At 40.2% G+C, this 19,075-nt stretch overlaps 1 long non-coding RNA gene across 27 annotated transcripts; it reads left to right on the forward strand.

The window, feature by feature from the left end:
• Positions 1-11,773: 11,773 nt before the first annotated feature.
• Positions 11,774-18,599, forward strand: LOC130745835 (uncharacterized). Of its 27 annotated transcripts, XR_009021926.1 has the most exons (15): positions 11,774-12,219; positions 12,352-12,386; positions 12,519-12,553; positions 12,813-12,859; positions 13,907-14,425; positions 14,884-14,999; positions 15,091-15,192; positions 15,336-15,377; positions 15,466-15,664; positions 16,118-16,254; positions 16,614-16,727; positions 16,839-17,086; positions 17,424-17,466; positions 17,936-17,999; positions 18,106-18,599. It is a non-coding gene; the product is annotated as an uncharacterized LOC130745835 (long non-coding RNA). The 27 variants fall into 27 exon arrangements; XR_009021910.1 differs by having other exon boundaries at positions 15,336-15,664; XR_009021919.1 differs by having other exon boundaries at positions 15,371-15,664.
• Positions 18,600-19,075: the final 476 nt, after the last annotated feature.

Raw genomic sequence — 19,075 nt, forward strand, 5'->3', positions numbered from 1 at the left:
GATGTTCTGGTCTCGACTCATTCTGAGCCTTCTTCTCGACAACTTCCAACTTCTCCTCAACAACCTCAACCTTCTCCTCAGCAATCTCAACAAGGTGCCCGGATCGCTTTGTCTTCTCCTCACGCTAAGGGAGGCTCAGCTTCTTCTAAGACGGCTGCCTCTTCCCATACTTCTGGCGAGAGGCTCAGTGTTCTTTTAGTCGAAGACCCTCTTTCCATCTTTCAGAGCTTCTTCGATGGTACTCTAGATCTCGAATCTCCACCACGCCAAGCTGAAACTATTGAGACTGCTCAGTCTGGTGGAGTAGCCGACGATAGCCAGATTGAAGAAGCATTTGTAAAGTTAAAAGGGCTGGTTTTCGATGCGGGCTTCATCAGCGGGGTTCGAGCTAACTCTCGACTAGGCCAGGAGGTTAAAGAGCTGCTTGCCTTCCTATTGAGCCAACGACTTGACCAAACTCGAGCAGATGCTCTCGTCGAGCTTCAGACTCTCCTGGTCGATATCTTGGCCACGCTTGACAAGGCTATTGCGGTGGAGCAACTCATTGAGGCTAAGCAGGCACAAGTGACTTCCAACACCAATGGGCTCCTGCCTTCAAAGGATGAAATTCTGAAGCTGACTGCAAGGAAAGCTCTTATAGCAGATGAGTTGTCAAGCGTCGATGCTCGACTGGATGAGCTTCAAAGGGAGGTGGCAAGGCTAGAGAAACAGAAGGCGACGTTGATTGATGAAGGTCCGGCTGTGAATTCCCGGCTGAATGCTCTTGCTGCTGAGTGTACAAATGTGATGTTATCGACAGCTCAACTTTCTAAAGAGGTTGCAGCGGAGCGGCGCGTAAAGCAAAGCTTGGATTCTAGGATTGCTGCTGCTGGGGTTCAGCTTGAAGCCTTCAAGTCGAGAATTTAGGCTTCATAATTGTTGTTTTATTGTAATGGCCATGGATCTATTGTGGCCTTTGTTGCCAACTTTGTAACAATCATTCCTGTAACTTTGCTGGATTTCTGATTAATGAATGAATTTGTATTGGAAATGCTCAACATGCTTTGTTTCTCGATTTGCATCTTATTGTCGATTTAGTTTTCGTTACATTACTTCCTGCATTGAATTGCTAAGTCTCACCATTTAACTTGGTGCTTAATCTGACCTTTCAACTTCCACGTTTCTTGGAAAACCACGATAATTTATAACGCTTTTATCACGTTCTTGTTCAACGACTCAAGAACTTCCTCCACTTGTGGTAGTGGTTGACGTGGCTTGCCGTGTTTGGCTGACGCTTTGGTAACTGCATGCTTGCATTAATACGTCTGTTTGTTACTTCCCCATTATAAATGGTGTCGTTTTTTACTCGTCTTCCAACAGCAACTCTTTTCTTTCCATTCTCATCGTCTTCCTGCGATTCAAAGACCTTTCATTCTTTACCATGGATAGCAGACTTATCCTTCGTCGTATCAGGGACTTGGCTTTCCAGGAGAACCTTTTCCAAAATCTGTATGACTCCTCTGCTGGCCTTGATGAGCTTCTAGGGCTCATTGATCAACTGCTTCATAGGCCAATCATCGCGCGCATTAGAATTCCCCTTCAGGAGTTCCAGGGGTTTCTCTTGGAGGCCAAACCTTTGTTTGAAGAGTTCCGGGAGCTTTTAGTAATGGTGTTCTTTCAAGAACACCAAATCGATGAGTGGAGGGAGAAATTCGATTTTCTCTAAGCCTCTTTGGATCAACAAGATCCCGTAGGTCTCGTTCGATTAGCTGTCGAGATATCTACAGCCTCCCTTGAAGACCTGATTGCTCGTCAAAAGAAGGCTCGGCTTGAGGATCAAATGGTGGCGCTGGTGAATCGAATTGCACCCATGCAAGCTAGATATAACGGATACAGAGCTATTTTTCCTTTTTAGATTTCTAGTTTTATTTGTATTTTGCCATACCTGTAATCTTTCCGATCAATGAATGTGATTTGGCAATTTAACGCTTATGTTTCATTCGATTTTAAGCTCGTGCAACATTGGCTTATATGCTTTTAAATACTTGCCATTTATCGTAACACATTGACGCTGGTTACTCAATTCCTTAATTACATAAGAATTATTGGGTAACGCTTTCTCGACTGTAAATGGCCCTTCCCAATTGGGAGTCCATTTCCCATAAGCTCTATCCTTTTTATCTATTGGGAGAATAACTTTCCACACGTAATCACCTGTAATAAAAGATCGACCTTTAACCTTTATATTGTATGCTTTAGCTATGCGATCCTTCTGCCTTGTCAAAACGTCCAGTGCCAAGAGCCTCTCTTCGTCGAGGTTGACCATTTCGTCTAGCATCATATTCCAGTAAACTTCACTTGGTATTTCCTCTTGTCTTTGAATTCGACATGATTGCAAATATACTTCTGCGGGCAGCACGGCTTCTTGGCCATAGGCCAGTCGAAAAGGCGTTGTTCCGGTCGCTTCTCTTGGAGAATTCCTGTAAGCCCACAAGACTTGGCTTAAAGACTCATGCCAACTTTTTGGTTTTCGACCCACGTGCTTTTTGATTAAGCTTATTAGATTTTTATTGGCCGCCTCTACTTGACCGTTTGCCTGAGCGTAGTAAGGGGTCGAGGTTAAGAGTCTAATCCCCCAGGATTCTGCAAAAGCTGCCACTTTGCGTCCCACAAATATTGTGCCTTGGTCCGTTGTAATTGACTCTGGTAATCCAAATCGATACACGATATGGTTTTGTATAAACTCGATTACCGTTTCCTGTGTTACGCTCTGTAGTGGAATGGCTTCGACCCATTTAGTGAAATAATCGACTGCCACAATGATATACTTGTGTTGCCTTGATGAGGCTGGGTGAATTTCGCCAATTAGGTCTATTGCCCATCCCCTAAAAGGTCATGGCTTGATAATAGAGTGCAATTCGCTAGCTGGCACATGCTGGATTCCTGAGTGTTTCTAGCAATCTTGACAACCTTTTGCGTAATCAATGCAATCTTTCATGATAGCTGGCCAATACAAGCCTTGCCTAAATAGAATCCATTTCATTTTGGCCCCTGCTTGGTGAGCACCACATAGGCCATCGTGAGCAGCTGATACTGCTATAAATGCGTCGTCTTCGCTTAAGCATTTCAACAATGTGCCGTCAACGTTCTTTTTGAACAACTCGTTGCCTAAAATGGTGTAGCTTAGGGACCTATACTTGACTTTTCTGTCAGTTGACCCTACTGGGTTCTGCAGGTACTCGACAATTGGATTTCTCCAATCGTTAGGAGTTAGATTATCAATAACCATAATGTCGAGATCTGAAGGACACAACTTTTCTTTGATCTTAATTAACTCTGTTAACTTTAGCCTATCTATCATATACCTAGAAGAAATCTGCGCCAATTCATTGGCTTCTTGGTTCTCTATTCTAGGAACGTGACCTATTCCAACTTCGTTGAATTTAGCCAACAAATTGTTTGCTCTTACATAATATTTGGCTAGATGCTCACTAACGCACTTGTATTCTTTGGTGAGTTGCTTTACCACCAACTCAGAATCTCCTTTTACGACAACGTTCTTTGCCCCCAGAGCTAGCAAGATCTCGAGGCCCGATATCAATGCCTCATACTCGACTTCATTGTTCGAGCAATTGCCCTCGATCCTAAATTTGAACTTAGTGGGGGTGCCTTGCGGGGACATAATGAACATCCCGATTCCAGTTCCATTTTTATGGCTGGAACCGTCGAAATATAATTTCCAAGGTTGTATGCCTACGTAAGTTACGATTTCTTTAGGCACAGTATGATCTGCTAAGAAGTCAGCAACCGCTTGCCCCTTAATTGATTTTAATGGGGCATAAGTTAATGAATATTCGGTTAGGGCCAAAGCCCATTTACCAATTCGACTGTGCAAGATTGGTTTGGATAACATGTGCTTTATTATATCATAATGAGAAAAAACCATTACATCGATTGGCTTTATATAATATTTCAACTTTACACAGGAGAAGTACAGGCATAGACACAATTTCTCGATCATGGTGTATCGAGTTTCTGCGCCATTTAACACCCTACTCAAGTAAAATATGGCTCTTTCGTTGCCATCTTCATCCTCTTGAGCCAGCATACTCCCAATGGTTTCGTCTGTGGCGGAAATATACAGCTTCATTGGCCTCCCCTTGGTGGGTGGCACCATTACAGGTGGATTGGACAAGTACTTTTTGAGTTCATCAAATGCCTTTTGGTGCTCTGCTTCCCAGCGGAACACATCTTCCTTTTTTAGTCGAAGAAGCAGGGAAAATGACTTGGTCTTTTCACTAAGGTTGGTAATGAATCTCCTTAGGAAGTTAATCTTCCCCAATAACGATTGTAGTTGCTTTTTGCTGGTTGGTGGACTTGTGTCGAGAATGGCTTTAGCTTTATTTTTGTTGATCTCGATGCCCTTTTTGTGCACCACAAAGCCCAAAAAATCACCTGCAATAACACCAAAGGCACATTTAAGGGGGTTCATCTTTAAGCCATATTTCCTCATCCTCTCAAAGGATTTCCTTAGATGGGATAAATGGTCATCCCTTGATGGGGACTTTACCACAATATCATCAATGTAAACCTGCATGAAAGTTTCAATAAAATCGTGAAAAATGGTATTCATTACCCTTTGGTAGGTCGCGCCAGCGTTTTTCAATCCAAATGGCATGACCACCCACTCGTATGTCCCTAAGGCACCAGGACATCGAAAAGCTGTTTTCGACACATCCTCTTCTGCTATGAAGATTTGCTTGTATCCTGAATAGCCATCCAACAAGCTTAAGTATTCGTGACCAGCAGCGGAATCCACCATCATCTCGGCAATAGGCATGTGATACTCATCTTTTGGAGTGGCGGCATTGAGATCACGAAAGTCAATACAAACCCTCATCTTTCCATTCTTCTTGATCACTGGGACCACGTTGGCTAACCAATCCACGTATCGAGCTGTTCTGATAAATTTGCACTTGAGGAGTCTTTCGATTTCTTCCTTGATTTTCACCAACACATCTGGATGGAACCTCCTGGGTAATTGCTTGACTGGTTTCCTGTCTTCTTTAATGGGTAACTTCAATTCCACCAATTCGCGACTAAGGCCGGGCATTTCATCCTAATCCCAAGCGAAACAGTCTTTGAATTCCTTGAGTAATTTCACCATCCTGTCCTTTAACTCTGGGTCAATAAGAGCACTGATGTATGTTGGCCTCTTTTCTAGGCCATCACCCAAGTCCACTTCTTCCAAAGGGTCTTGTGCTTCCATTTTCTTGGAAACGTCGACCATTGGCTTCTCGAAACCTAATGGACCGTCATCATAGATGCAATCTAGCCTCAAATTGCGAAGGTCCTCAAATTCGCGTTCATCGACACTCTGTTCGTTTTCTTCTATGCACGTGTTATCCTTATTTCTCGTTGCCTCCTCCTGAGATGTCATTTCGACAGGCAAAATTGAGGCATTGGCTTCGTCAGTAGCCATTTCTTTGGCTATTCTTGCGGCCTCTAAGGCCGTCCTTATTCTGTTTTCGGCTGCGTAAGCCGAGATTCGAGCTAGGCTCGAATTAATCATCTTTAACATCATTTTGCCACTCAGTAGTGGCATCCTTTTCTTCATCGCTGTGCCACCCACTCATGGCATCAGGTTTGTAAGCTTCATTCAGGTTTAATCCTCTAATGGGATCCAATGTCACTGAATATTCCGAGTAAGGATTGAAATATTGATTAGCCACTGTGTCTAGAGGAGCAATTGTGGCTAAACTCTTCTCGAAATTCTTTTTGCCGACATGACCTGTCTCTGCTAAGTAGTAGCTTTGATCTGCTTGCACATTCTCGACGACCCCATCTGATTTCCAAATGGAGATACGTTGGTGCAAAGTTGAAGGCACTGCTCCCACACCATGAATCCATTCTCTTCCCAGCAGCAAATTGTAGTTGGCCTTTGAAGGGACCACTATGAACAATGTGGAACGGGCTACTGTTCCTATGGTTATGTTCAACATAATTGCTCCTAAGGAAGAACCTGTTTTCCCTTCATAATCGGAAAGTACCATGTCGTGAGGGATTAAGTCTGCTTCAGTTTTGCCCAGCTTCTTGAGCATAAACTTAGGCATTAAATTGATTGTGGCCCCTCCGTCGACAAGGACTTTATTGACTCCTTTTTCGTCGACTTTGGCCCAAACGAATAGCGGCTTCAAGTGGCTTTTCATCTGCTCCGTTGGCCTCTGGAAAATAGCTCTTTCGTCTTCGACGGATCCTTTTTGCATCACGTAGTAGCACAAGGGGTTATCATCTGGCTCTTCTTCGTCGTAGTAGTCTTCTTCACTTTCGGTGACCTCTGAGATTCTGTCGAATTCAGCGGGTAAGATAGACACTATGCAGATGATGTTAAGGTCTTCCCCATCGCTGTCATCGAAATCCTCGAGCATGTCTTCATCCTCATCTTCGACAACATCCTTCCCTTTCTCCTTAGCTAGATTTGGCGGCACAGTTGTCCCTTGTTTGATGGCATGATCCAGTTGATTAATAATCGACGCCACACTAGGTTCGTTGCGAGGGTTGTCTTCTGGCTTTATGTCCCATAGTGAACGGAACTTGCCACCTCTTTCTCTTTCAGCCTTTCTTTTCCTCAGGAAACGTCTAAACTGAGTTCTGGTCATTTGTTCAGGAGCGTAGTAGTTCCCAGAACCATAGGAGTAGCTTCGCGACACGCGGGAATTGTTGATGTAAGAGGATCCTTGGCCCAGGTCGATTTTCTGCCATTTCTGGTGTTGTTTTGGCCTTGGAGGTGCTGGTCTGAACCATTGGTTTTTTGGCAACCCAGCATCAGGAACGTAAGTTTTGTCTTTACTCCTCGACTTCTGGCCTTTATGGCCATCGAGCTCCTGACCTCTCTCAACCCACTCCTCATGGGGGTATTTCAACCTTCTAGACACAGGCATTTTGTCTTGATAATGCTTTTTCATTTCTGAATCTTGGTAGGCTTTGGCTGCAGACTTGTCGAACACGGCGCTGCATCGAGGGCACATCATGACCTCTTTCTCGCCATCTTTGCTCCGGGATAGAAACTCGACAAGAGTTTCTCCAGCCTTGGGGTAAACCTCTTCTAAGCTCACCTCTTTCTCGACCTCTGGCTCCTCGACAGCCATGTTTTCTTCTCTTGCCTCTCCAAGTGTCAAGCCCAGACCTAGCTTTTCAGAAATATCGACCATGCCAATGTAGAAAGGCACTACATAGTTGGCCTCAGCTATCTGCAATGGATCAGAGTCGATCTTCATTTGACCTTTGGCTTTTTCATCATACTTAGGGATGGCAATGGGTCGGGTAGGGTGCGGGTTTTGCCAAACCCAAACCCAAACCCGAAATCAAAAACCCACACCCGCACCCGCACCCGAACCCGAAATGGGTGGTGAACTTAAACCCACACCCGAACCCATTGGGTTTCGGGTTCACCCGACCCGTACCCACACCCGCACACAACCTCAAACAAACAGTTGAACTCGGAAACCCGACCTGAAAAAGACTGTGAAGAGAGCTATATTATGTAATGTAACATTGTAATTGTCATGTTACTGTTAAATTAATATGCAAGATGCTGCATATATTGTACTGCACAAGCAGAATACTTAGGTTTCACTTATACAGATCCGGGTTCGGGTGCGGGTTTGGCCAAACCCAAACCCGAACCCGAAAGTGATCGGGTAAAACCCGAACCCGAACCCGAACCCATTTAACTCGGGTTTTCATCCAAGAAATCGGGTCGGGTCGGGTGCCCATGGGTTCGGGCTTCTCTGCCATCCCTAATCATACTTGAGTCTTCCTGAATCCAATGCCCCCTGCACAAGATCCTTGAAACGAACACATTGTGAGGTCCAATGACCAAAAAAGTTATGATATTTACAATACTTCTTCCCCTTCCTTTGTTCAGGAGAAGGAAGCTTTTGGTCTTTAGGGACCACAAGTAAACCATCAGTCACAAGTATATCATAAATTGCATCACATTTGGTCACATCAAAAGTATAAGTCTTCACAGCAAGCACCGTGTTTTTGGGGTTTTCCTCCCCAAGTTTGTTTTCACGTGGTTTTAACGCTTTACAAACATAAGGATCACCTGGCTGGAGTTCAGCCAGATTGACATCATTTATGTCAACATCCGTAGGGATTTCTCGATAGACACAAGGACTTTGACACACTGGATCAGCGTCTATGTACGCTACTTTTTCCTTCTTTGGCCACTTAGTAGTTTTGGCCTTTTCTTCAGATTTCTCGGCCCTAAGCAACTCGATGTGCCTCACTCTGTCTGCGAGTAGAGACATATCTCGAATATACTGAGTATCGATTTTCTTTCTGATAGAATATTCTAGACCTCCAGCGGCTAAGACAACTAGCTCATGTTCAGGGACATGAGTGAAACATCGAGATTTAAGCATCCTAAACCTGTTTAAGTAGTCATCAATGGATTCTGCTGGCTTTCTTTTGACACTAGCTAAATCCTTCAAACTCACTTTGCACTCTCCCCTAAAGAACTGTTCATGGAAAATTCTTTCCAACTGGGCCCATGTATGGACTGACCTAGGAGCGAGGGTGGTGAACCAGGTAAAAGCATTCTTAGTTAAGGAACTCGGGAAGTATTTCATTTTTAAATTTTCATTGATGGCTAAGTCCCCTGCTTCGATTTGGTACCTGGCTATGTGCTCTACAGTAGACTCTCCTGAATCCCCAGAGAACTTAGTGAATTTGGGGACCTTCCAGCCTCGAGGAAGCTCTGATTCGAGAACTTCCTCTGTAAAAGCCGACACGAAATGGGGTCTATTCGCGAAACCCATGTTGAAGCCATGTTGGTTCAACAACTGTTCCACTACAGCAGCAACATTTTGTTGCCCCCCATCGTTCTGGTGTCGAATTCTTTCTAGCACACCATCAGCGTGTTCTTCCCTGTTTACCATGTACACATTTTGCAACGGTGGTTGCATTGCCTCGTTTCCCCCAAACAAAGGGTTTGCCCCCATGTTTTGGTGTTGTGGCGCCTGATAACGCACAGGAGCGGGTGCATGGTTAGGCACTGGAATCTGGTTAACCCCTGGTGCTGGTTGGATTTCGACTGGTGCCCCCAGGGCTGTCGCCAAACGATCCATCTGACGTGCCAAATGCTGATTATTGGCATTATTATTTTGGAGCACGGGGTTAATTATCTCACCTATCTGACGAGACAACATGTTAACCATTTCATGGTTACTATCGTCGACTTGCTGCCTAATGGCTTGAAGTGAACCAGTGTTCATACCTGTGGACAAATAAATCTGTGAACTAGATCCAGGGATAGTGCCAAGAGGGCTAACTTGACTCCCTAAGTTCAACATTGTTCCATTTGCCCCAAAGGGGGGTATGCTAAAAGGAGGGACATTCTCGGGGAATGTCGAATATGTGCCCTGTATGCCTTGCATTATAGACATGGGCATACCATAAGGCATATCTCCTCTCGTAATAGTTGGAACAATTTGTGCCTGCACTGATGTAGATACAGGCATTTCTGCCATTGCAGAGACTGCCACATTCTGGGTTGGCATAGTGATGCCAGGTCCCATCCCAGTAGACACTTCTTCATTGTTATTACCACTACTCCCCCCGGGGCTACCCTGATTGCCCACGTTGGACCCTTGGGGGGAAGTTCTTCCTCGATTGCTTGCCATACTTATAGTCTTACCACTTCTCAGGTGCATATAAATCACAATCAAGGCAAGTAGCAAATACCAAATAGCATGCAATAAACTAAACACACAAAACGCTTCTGTAAAACTTAGTTTTCACAAAAACGGTCCCACTGGGCGTGCCAATTTGTTTACACTGATTTTTGGTAAACAAATATCCTCTTAGTTCGACTAAAGGAAGTTTAGATTTCAGGGTCCTTTTGAGAAAACGCTTTGCCAAAGTGTTGTGTGTGAATGACTGTGTTTTCGACAACAACGAGCAACTCAGGTAAAACTAGATTTCATTAAACGTGAGTCAATTACAAAACAGTCAGATAAACTACAATAACATGAAAACTACGTGAACCGCAGATTTCGACAAAACAAACTACACAAAAGAACTGGAGATCAACGAGCTGAAATGCAAGGAAACTAAAGTGTTGGTTCTGCAACATACTCCTCCATCATCACGTTTTGCTCCTTGAGTCTCTTTGACGCGGACATTTAGAGCCTTTTGGTGAGTTTTCAGAGTTTGAGTTGGGAACCCTCTTCCTGAATTGGATTCTCCTATTTATAGAGCTTCGTGCCCCGCGTGTCCTTGACGGTTTTCCTCCTCAATGTTTAGGTTCGTGGGCCTGGTTTCCCCCCACGATTTGATGCTTGCTCCGAAAGTTCCATGCATGGTGGTGGAGATCGTGTGCTTCAACTGCTTCAACCGTTTCCTGGCCACGTTTTCGACCATCGTGGGGAGAATTTGACTTGGTCAATGTGGCACGTGTTACATGTGCTTGTGTTTAGTGGTGATTGTGATTGTCGAATTTGGCTGCCCCATTAACCTGGTGCATTTTCCTTTCCCTTTCTTAAGTCCGAATTCGACTATATTGAGTGTTTTGGGCTGAATGCGTTTTTTTCTCTCTTGGGCCAAAATATTGGGCCAACAGTTGGTTATGAATATGAAATTGAAAGTTTTCGTGATGATGAGAATGTAGTAAACAATGAGGTGAACGTGGTTGAGCTAAAGTCATGGTCACCGTATGTGTGCTCTTCATTAAGGCCTTAGAGCATCTTTAATGCTAGTTCTTATTTCTTACTTCTTAACACTATTTATGTGGGCCCGTATTGCCACATGTGTTTAAGCAACTCTCAAGCAATTTTGCTCTAACCATGAGTTCTTAGTTCTTAGTTCTTACCACTATTCATTTAGTCCCACCAACCACATTATTTATATTTTTTATTTTCATAAAATAATAAAACAAAACTCATAAAGTAACAAAGTAATTTGAATGAAGTTTCAAAAAAAAAGTAATTTGAATGAAAGAGAAATAATTAATATTTTAAGTTAAGAACTCAAAAAGTAAAATTCTTTATATAAGAACTGAGTTCTTATTTTTAAGAACTAAGGAGTCCATGTTAGCACCTCTAATGGTAAAGGTCTTAGTTCTTAGTTCTTAACTCCAAAATAAGAACTAAGAACCTTGCATTGGAGATGCTCTTATGAAAATAAGGATGAGATCTCTTTCAGCAAAAAGAGTTATGGTTTTTATATAGGTTGTGTTTAGTTTTCGGTTTGGAAGTCCGTTTGAGTATTGGAATTCATGATCACACATTCTAACGCCCTTAATGTGAAAGAGGTTTTAGACCTCCGTTGGGTTAAAGCATTTTCAAACTGAAAACCAATCAAATCTTTAATAATTTTCTTCATGATAGTCAAATAGAGTTTCCTTCTTATCATAAACTTCCTAGTACGGAACAAATAAAACGAAAAAAATTATTGTACATATCATAATACTTTTGACCACTACATTAATAATTGTGTTCATTTCTGGGATTTAATTCAAAAGGCTATTTAAGATGTACTGTAGACAAAATCATTCAAGATGTGAGATTCAAATCTATAATATATATATATATATATAAAAGCAAAGTTTTGCAGCCTTAGGGGCAAAAAAGTCCTTCAACAATTTATTCCAATAACTATGAGAAATGGGCATGGATATTTTTGTAAAAAATCATTTTATTTTACTCAGATTTGATCTCAACCGTTCATTCATATCAGTTTCACTACATCTTTCATTCAAGGGATTTATTAAATTTGTAAAACGTACGTTTTTCAGTTTCACAGACTCTTCCCCTTTCACCTTACCTTCTTCCTTTTCTCCTACTCTCAGCTTTCAAGTTCGTTTAAAACCTTTCTTTCATACACTGCTTCTCCTTGCTCCAAAGATTGCCCTCTAGATCGATTTCCAGCACCTCCTCCGTCTGGAACACCCTCATCATCGGCTTCATCTGCTACCAGGAGCCCCTCGACGCCCTCCTTCTCTACGCCCACGTGAGAGCCGCCACTTCCCCCCCCCACCCACTTCGATTCCTACAGAGAACCCCCAACATATGCCTCGCGGATTTGATTCTTTTGTGGTCGATGGGTTTCTTTGGAGCTCCTTCAAGCCACGTTTGCAATTGAGATATTATGCCCCCTTGATTTCTGACGTTTTCACTCGATCAGAAGCATCTTACTGTGAACTGAAGCAATTAACAGTAGTCGCTCACTCTTCAGGTTTCATTCGCAACCCTAACCTTTAGTTTCTCTTAATTGCTTGATTTCCAAAATCTTCCCCTGTGCCCTGTTGGTCTAGATTAGGGGAGACTGTTCAGTTTTCAATTTTTCATTATGTGTAACATTTTACAGGTTGGGGACAGCAGTGCTTTTCCTCAAGTGATCAGGTTATTTCTCTTCCATTCCTTAATTTTGATATAGCTATTGAATACAATTTCTTGGACTTTGTTTGCAGTTTTTCAGTAGATTAGGGGAGACTGTTTAGTTTTCAATTTTTCATCATGTGTATCATTTTACAGGTTGGGGACAGCGGTGCTTTTCCTCAAGTGATCAGGTTATTTCTCTTCCATTCCTTAGTTTTGATATTGCTATAGAATACAATTTCTTGGACTTTGTTTCCTCAAGTGAATTTTTTTATAGCATAGCCATTATCTATACTTGATATTGGGGTAGATAATATATGGTTATCAATCTTGATTTTTTATTAAGAATTATGGTTATCAATCTTGACTGTTTAACTTTTACCTTCTTTCCATTTCAATTTTCATCTATCTACTTTCACAATTCTCTGCCATTTGTTCTTTCCGTTTCAGGCGGTGATGAGTGATGAACTTTGGAAGCGTTATCTTCTTTGACATTGGTATGAACCCTTAGTTATATGCCTTATTTCTGCATTTAGATTGCTGATTTCGTATTGCAGTGACTGATGGAGAGAAAGTGGAATAATGAGGGTTTGGTGGTTCTTGAACATTGGGGTTTGATTATTGGTTGTTTAATGGCTGTTGATTATTCTACCTCATATTATTGTTTTCTATTTATAGAGAATGTTTGTTTCTTTTAAATTCTGCAATGTATGCGGTGACATTTTTCTCAGAGGTTCACTCAACAATTACAGGGATCCAAAGTGCATGTTTCCAAAAGGGCACTGGATATAATTTTGGTGAAATCAACCGTGCAATCATACCTATTCAAGCCTTGATTATGAATTATGATTTTTCATTGGTTGTATGTGTTGTGGTTGGAACATGTTGGGGAAAATGTAGCACAAATTTTCTGAATAAAAGTCTTTAGAATTAGGAGGACTAAGAAAATAACAACAGCTAGGTGAGTCAAAGAGATATAGTAATCTATCATAGTGGCCTAATGTGATTGAATGTCGGTCTAAGTGCATATTATTTTTTGTGAAGAAGTTGATAAGTCCAATCATACATGGAGCTGGAATTGATGCCCAGTGTAGAGATGGATTTTTTTGTTCATTATGTACTCTTTTTGGTGATTGTCATCGTTGATATGAATTTGTCTTTAATGGTCATAATTTGAATCTTTCAATAGCTATTGATTTCATTTTCAGTTTTCTTTTGATACTTCAGTTTTTCAATTTGTGCTGCTAAGTGCTAACAACTATTTTACAATCAAAGCATGGCATAAGAGAGGTTTAATAAAGGGAGAGTTTCTGCAGCTAGGAGGGTAAACCAGTCATTCAATTTGACATTCCACATGATTGACTTTTTTTGAATGGTTATTTTAGTAATTGTGTTATTGATTGAATAGAAAATTAATCTTGGCCGTCCCTTAGTTTGATCATGGTCGTTGACATCCTGACTTTCATTCTTCCATTACATTCAAAACATCTCCTTTCGATTTCAAAAAAAAAAACATCTCCTTTCACCTTCTCCCTTTTCTGCAGTTACGCTTTCTGAAACGTATCAATAGCTCTCGACTCCCCTTCTGATGAAACATAACTATCTCTTTCATTTTTCACAAAAACTTCTGCAACTCTTGCGGCGCAGCTTTCTTTTCCACTAGGGTTTGGCCGCACAAAATCGTCAACTTCGCAACTCTTTGATTGTTCTTCTGAGATTATCTTCTTCCTCCTGATCTCAAGGTTCGTTTGCTCTCCCCTCTTCTTTCCGTCTTTCATTCGTTCATCTCAATCGACCTTACTATGTGATTAAGGTTCGACTACCGTCTTTCTGTTTGGTCTTCAATCTGTAATGAAAATATTGTGGTTTTGGTCTTTATCAGCGGCATGGATAAGATTTTGAAACCGGGGAAGGTTCGATCAGTATCGCAATTTCACTTCTTCTTCTTCAACTTCGCGATCATGCTTCAGTTCCCGAGGGCTTAATTACCACCTTTCACTTTATCCTTGCTGTCTCCGCTTCACCATCACCACTTCAAAGACGAAGCTTCCAGAACCCACCCAGTGAGTTTCCAAGCACTAATTTTCACGCAAAATTTCATCTTTTCATTCTGGGTCCTTGAATTTTTCTTTATGCTCCCTCACATCCCCAATGTGAATTGTGTTTACTTCACTGTGTTACTTGAAGTTTGCTGCTTGAATTTTCCCATACTGTGTGATTTAATTTTTACTTTAATATTTTTTGTGTTCCTTTCTGTGTGTGAAAGTTGGGGATGTTTGGTTTGTGAAAATTTTATCTGTATTCATTTCCTATTCTCATTTTTAATTACAAAATGTCATTTTGATTTTCCTACTGTTTCGTATTTTCAAGTTGTTATCTTTGTTAGTAAAAGTGAAAACAGTAAGTGGATATAGGATTTTTTAATATTTTATTTTTGCAAATAAATCAGGCTTGGCATTGTATTATGATCAGAGTGAGTGACTATCATGTCTGTTATATGCTTTTATTGGTTTATGGTTAGGAAAAGTGTGTTCCAGAGGCATGGATGGAAGATAGTGATGGGAATGGGAAAGAGAAGGAGTTAGCGGGAGAAAATGGTTTCCTGAAAGTGTCAGAGGCTTCTATCAGTTCTACTAAGTCAGTATTACTGCTAGAATAATTTGTTCTCATTTTCCTGAACTGTTTGTTCTCATGAACCTGTTTCTTTCTGAAATCTATTTTACGGTAGGGCTATGTAAAATCCTGATAGAATTTCTCAAGGACTGAGGCTGCTAATAGATCCAGTAAGAATGACACTTGAAGAGACTTTTGAAAAAACAACATGCAAAAGGTTACACTAAATTAAATTTTACTATAAAGTAAATGGAAGCATACACTATAAAGTTCATGAGCATACACTATAAAAAGTACATGATAGTAGTTTCTTGGTTTTAATTGAATATGTTTTGTTTATTTTTATTTTCGCATTTCCAGGGATCAAGTCTCAAATATAAATTCTAACTTGACAGTTGCAAGGTTTTGGATTCTCTGCTTCATAGTCTCAATAGCTATCTGCTTGCTATTCCTCAAACACTTCAATTGGCTTCGTCCATGAATTCTGCAGCAGACCAACCCACGGTGGAGAGGAGCATTCACACGAGCCCTATGCAGCAGCTTCGGTGGCACCGCGCGGCATGTTCAGATACTCATAGAACTGGCTTCGGTTTGATTATCAGGGATGTCCAGGGGGATTTATTATTTGCTGCGTGCTACAAACCTCTAAGCAAATTCAATCCCACCTTGGCAGAAGCAAGCTGTTTTAGGTGGGCTTTTGAAACAGATTGCAGTATGCTTACTAAAATATGGCATTCCCCGGGTATTTCTTTATCATATCTGCATTCCATTCTGGAAGACTGTAAGATGATTATTTCTAATGTAGGCACATACTCTTTTGTTCATGTAAAACGCCAGTCTAATATGGTTACTGATCTAATGGCAAAGTATGCCTTTGTTTTTCCTGATAATGTATGGGTTGAGGAAGGTCCAGTTGGTTTAGGATCAATATTGTTAGAGGACCAATCTTCCCTTTCCATTCCTAATCAATGATATATATGTGGTTTGCCCGTAAAAAAAACCATATATGTTTTGTTTTTCATTAGTTTCTTATTTCATCACAAAAGGATTTATGACATATTTTGCGGTTCAGACATTTTTACTTTGCGATCGTTTTTCGGTGATTGCTTAGTGTTAATTCTTATTTAATTTTCATTTTGCAGTTATCATCAGAGTCATCTTCTGCACGACCATCGCAGATTCTAGCTCCAATTTTAATGGGGACGTGACATCTACACCTGCGCTGAGCTTTGCCCCACCTGCTTTATTAAGTTGGTAGCAGCACAACAAGAAAGCTAAGGTAAAAGGCATGTAATATAATTCTTCATGTAATTGAAATGGTTGAAAAATAGATATCTTAATTAGATGGTGTTCTCTACATGAGTTCAATTTTGGGATTGTTATCTACAAAAGCTATATGCTTTTGCATTATGCAGACATTAAGATTTTTCTACAATGAGCAACTTCAAGTTAAATTAAGACTTAATTTGTATGGATCTTTGCTAGCATGATTCTTTATTTTGTTAATGGATTTGTTTCACATAATTCGTTTTTCAAATTTCATCTTACCAATTACCAAACACGCTTACACACTTCTGTTTGGCAACTGTTACATAGAATGCTTCACATCATACTTTTTTCTATTTTTCTCTGTTTCAGATTAGTTTCACCTTTGAAGGCTATAGAAGTAGAAGTACTTCAAGCATGAATCCAGAATTAAAGGAAACAACAGGGAGCAAGAGTTTTTGCCAGGTTTGGTGAAGCTTTTGCAGGGTAAGTAGGAGCAATAGCCTAGAGCAGTACAATTCAATTATTTATATCCACAAACATAAGCATGGAAAATAAAGGAAAGTGCTACTTATTAAATGTAAAATCAAATTTCAGAAATGCAGGGGTGGCAGAGAAAAAAACACTATCTCCTGAAGCATTCCACAAAAGCATAACTGTGGTGATGATCAGGAAGTGGGGTTTCCGGCAGCATAGACAACCATGCTCCTGCAAGAGCCTGCCAAATTTGGCGGTGAAAAAAAGAATGTTCGCTTTACTCTCTTTTTTTGTTTTTTATTTTTCTCCCCTAAATTTTGAACAACAGCTGGGTTGACATTTTCACTAAAGCTATCAGTTGTAATCAGGTTGGTTATATTTTTAGCAGATCACTATCATGGTTGTACATGTATGTAATTTTTAGCAGATTAAGTTTGGTACTGTTGTCTTATATATTGGCATCAATTCTTTATTATATGAAGTAATCTCCAACTAATCTTGAAGGAACTGCAACTTAATTGTTTTTCCCTTTGAGATCACGTAATGGTTCTTATTATGGGTTCAATTATAATCACATAAGAAATTTTTAAATATGTAAGAGAAAAGCTTCCATATCACTGTTTGCTTGCTCAGTTTCTTGATTTTCTTTCTATTCTTCCCTCATGTGTTTATTGTTCTTCCCTCACTGTGTTTTGTTCTTCGCAGGTATTATGTCTGAAGTCGCAGCTCTTTGCCGCTTCACAATTCTGTAAGTGCCTCCTTTATTTTTACCCCTTTTGTTCACTTTATAAATAGAACCCACTGGCACATAACACATAGAACATATTCATCCACGCCCACACTCACACAACCATGTTTCTCTATGTTGTTGTTACATGTACTTTGTTGTTCTTTCCTTTGTGTTTTCTTCTTCAATCTTGGAATAAATAAATAGGCTTCTATATAGATTCTTCAATTGGTTTCTTGGCTACTTTCAAATTTTCAGTTAAGGTATTCCACAAAGAAAAAATTTGAAAATTCTGGGCACAATAGGTATACACTAATTCTCACAAGGCTACTGCCATCTTTCATGTTTAGAATTTTGTGGTGGTATGCGACAATTCTTTGATCATATCTTATTTTGGTTTGGTCATGGAATCTGCATAGCAATAATATATTAAGTTGTTTTAATTGATTGGGACATTACATTTTTGTGCCATTTTCACCGCTTCTGACAGGAACCTGAAAGTCTCATGAGGTGGAGTTTTGTGTCCTATAGAGAAAGAAGATGATGAATTTGAGGTGAGTTGTGAGACTTCAGTTTATCTTTGATTTTTTGTTTTTCAAGTTGCATCTTATAATTCTTTCTGGAAAAATAATGATTAATTCATCAACGTGCACTGTGTAGGCCATAATCTTTTTAGTGTGACTCGGGATAATTCATTGGTTTTGCCATGACTTGAACATGCATCAACCCCTTCAGGGAGGACTTCTTGGTTACAAAGTCCATTGCATGAAAACCTCAATTGTTCAAGAATACTTTTTCAGGTCATAGAGCATCCTTGAAAAAAGATGTCAGCTATAGATGGATGTAATGGGAGATGCTTGATTCATTTAGCATGCTGCAACTTTCCAAAGGAGCGTGCATGTTGCAGGGTGTGAGTTCATTTGTCAATGGAATGAAAGATCTTGAAAAGGCAATTTGTTGAAATATATTTAAGAAAATATGCAATGTTTGCATTCTGTGATTGATATTGTACTATTGTAGATTGACAGTTTCCTATACTTGCATTTGATTTTGAGCTGGGCCTTTTCAACTACTTATTTTTAGACCAAATTGTTGAATGTGCGATCTCAGTAAGTTTAATCTTTTTGAATAATGATTTAAATAAGTGTTCTATTTGTTGAACATGAATGCACATAAAACTTTTATCGTTGAGTTTGATTAAATCTCAAACTCTTGAACTATTTATGTTTTTATGTTATCTTTGGCCATGTTTCTCTGTGTCATCTTTGCTGCTCTTCTCATCTTTTCTTATGGAACCTTGAAGATATGATCATGTTGGTGGCAATAGGGACTTCTGTTACTCTATCAAGTTGTCCGGGATACATAGATTAAGCCATTTCTATATTTAATTTTGATAAATGTCATCGTGAGGTGATTTCCATTCTTAGTAGTGTCGTTTTTGTTGTTTTCTAGAGTCTTATGCTCATGTAAAAGTAAGTTTTAATAGAATTTCAATTAAAGAGGAAAATAAAATACACTTTAGTCCAATTATTGTGAGAATCTGAAAGATTGGTACTATGGTAAAAAATCATATTACATGGTTGTTGATTTTCGTGAACAAGTAAGTAAAAACATCTTAATAACCTAAAAA

This window comes from Lotus japonicus, chromosome 3 (genome assembly GCF_012489685.1).
Source record: "Lotus japonicus ecotype B-129 chromosome 3, LjGifu_v1.2".
Taxonomy (NCBI): Eukaryota; Viridiplantae; Streptophyta; class Magnoliopsida; order Fabales; family Fabaceae; genus Lotus; species Lotus japonicus.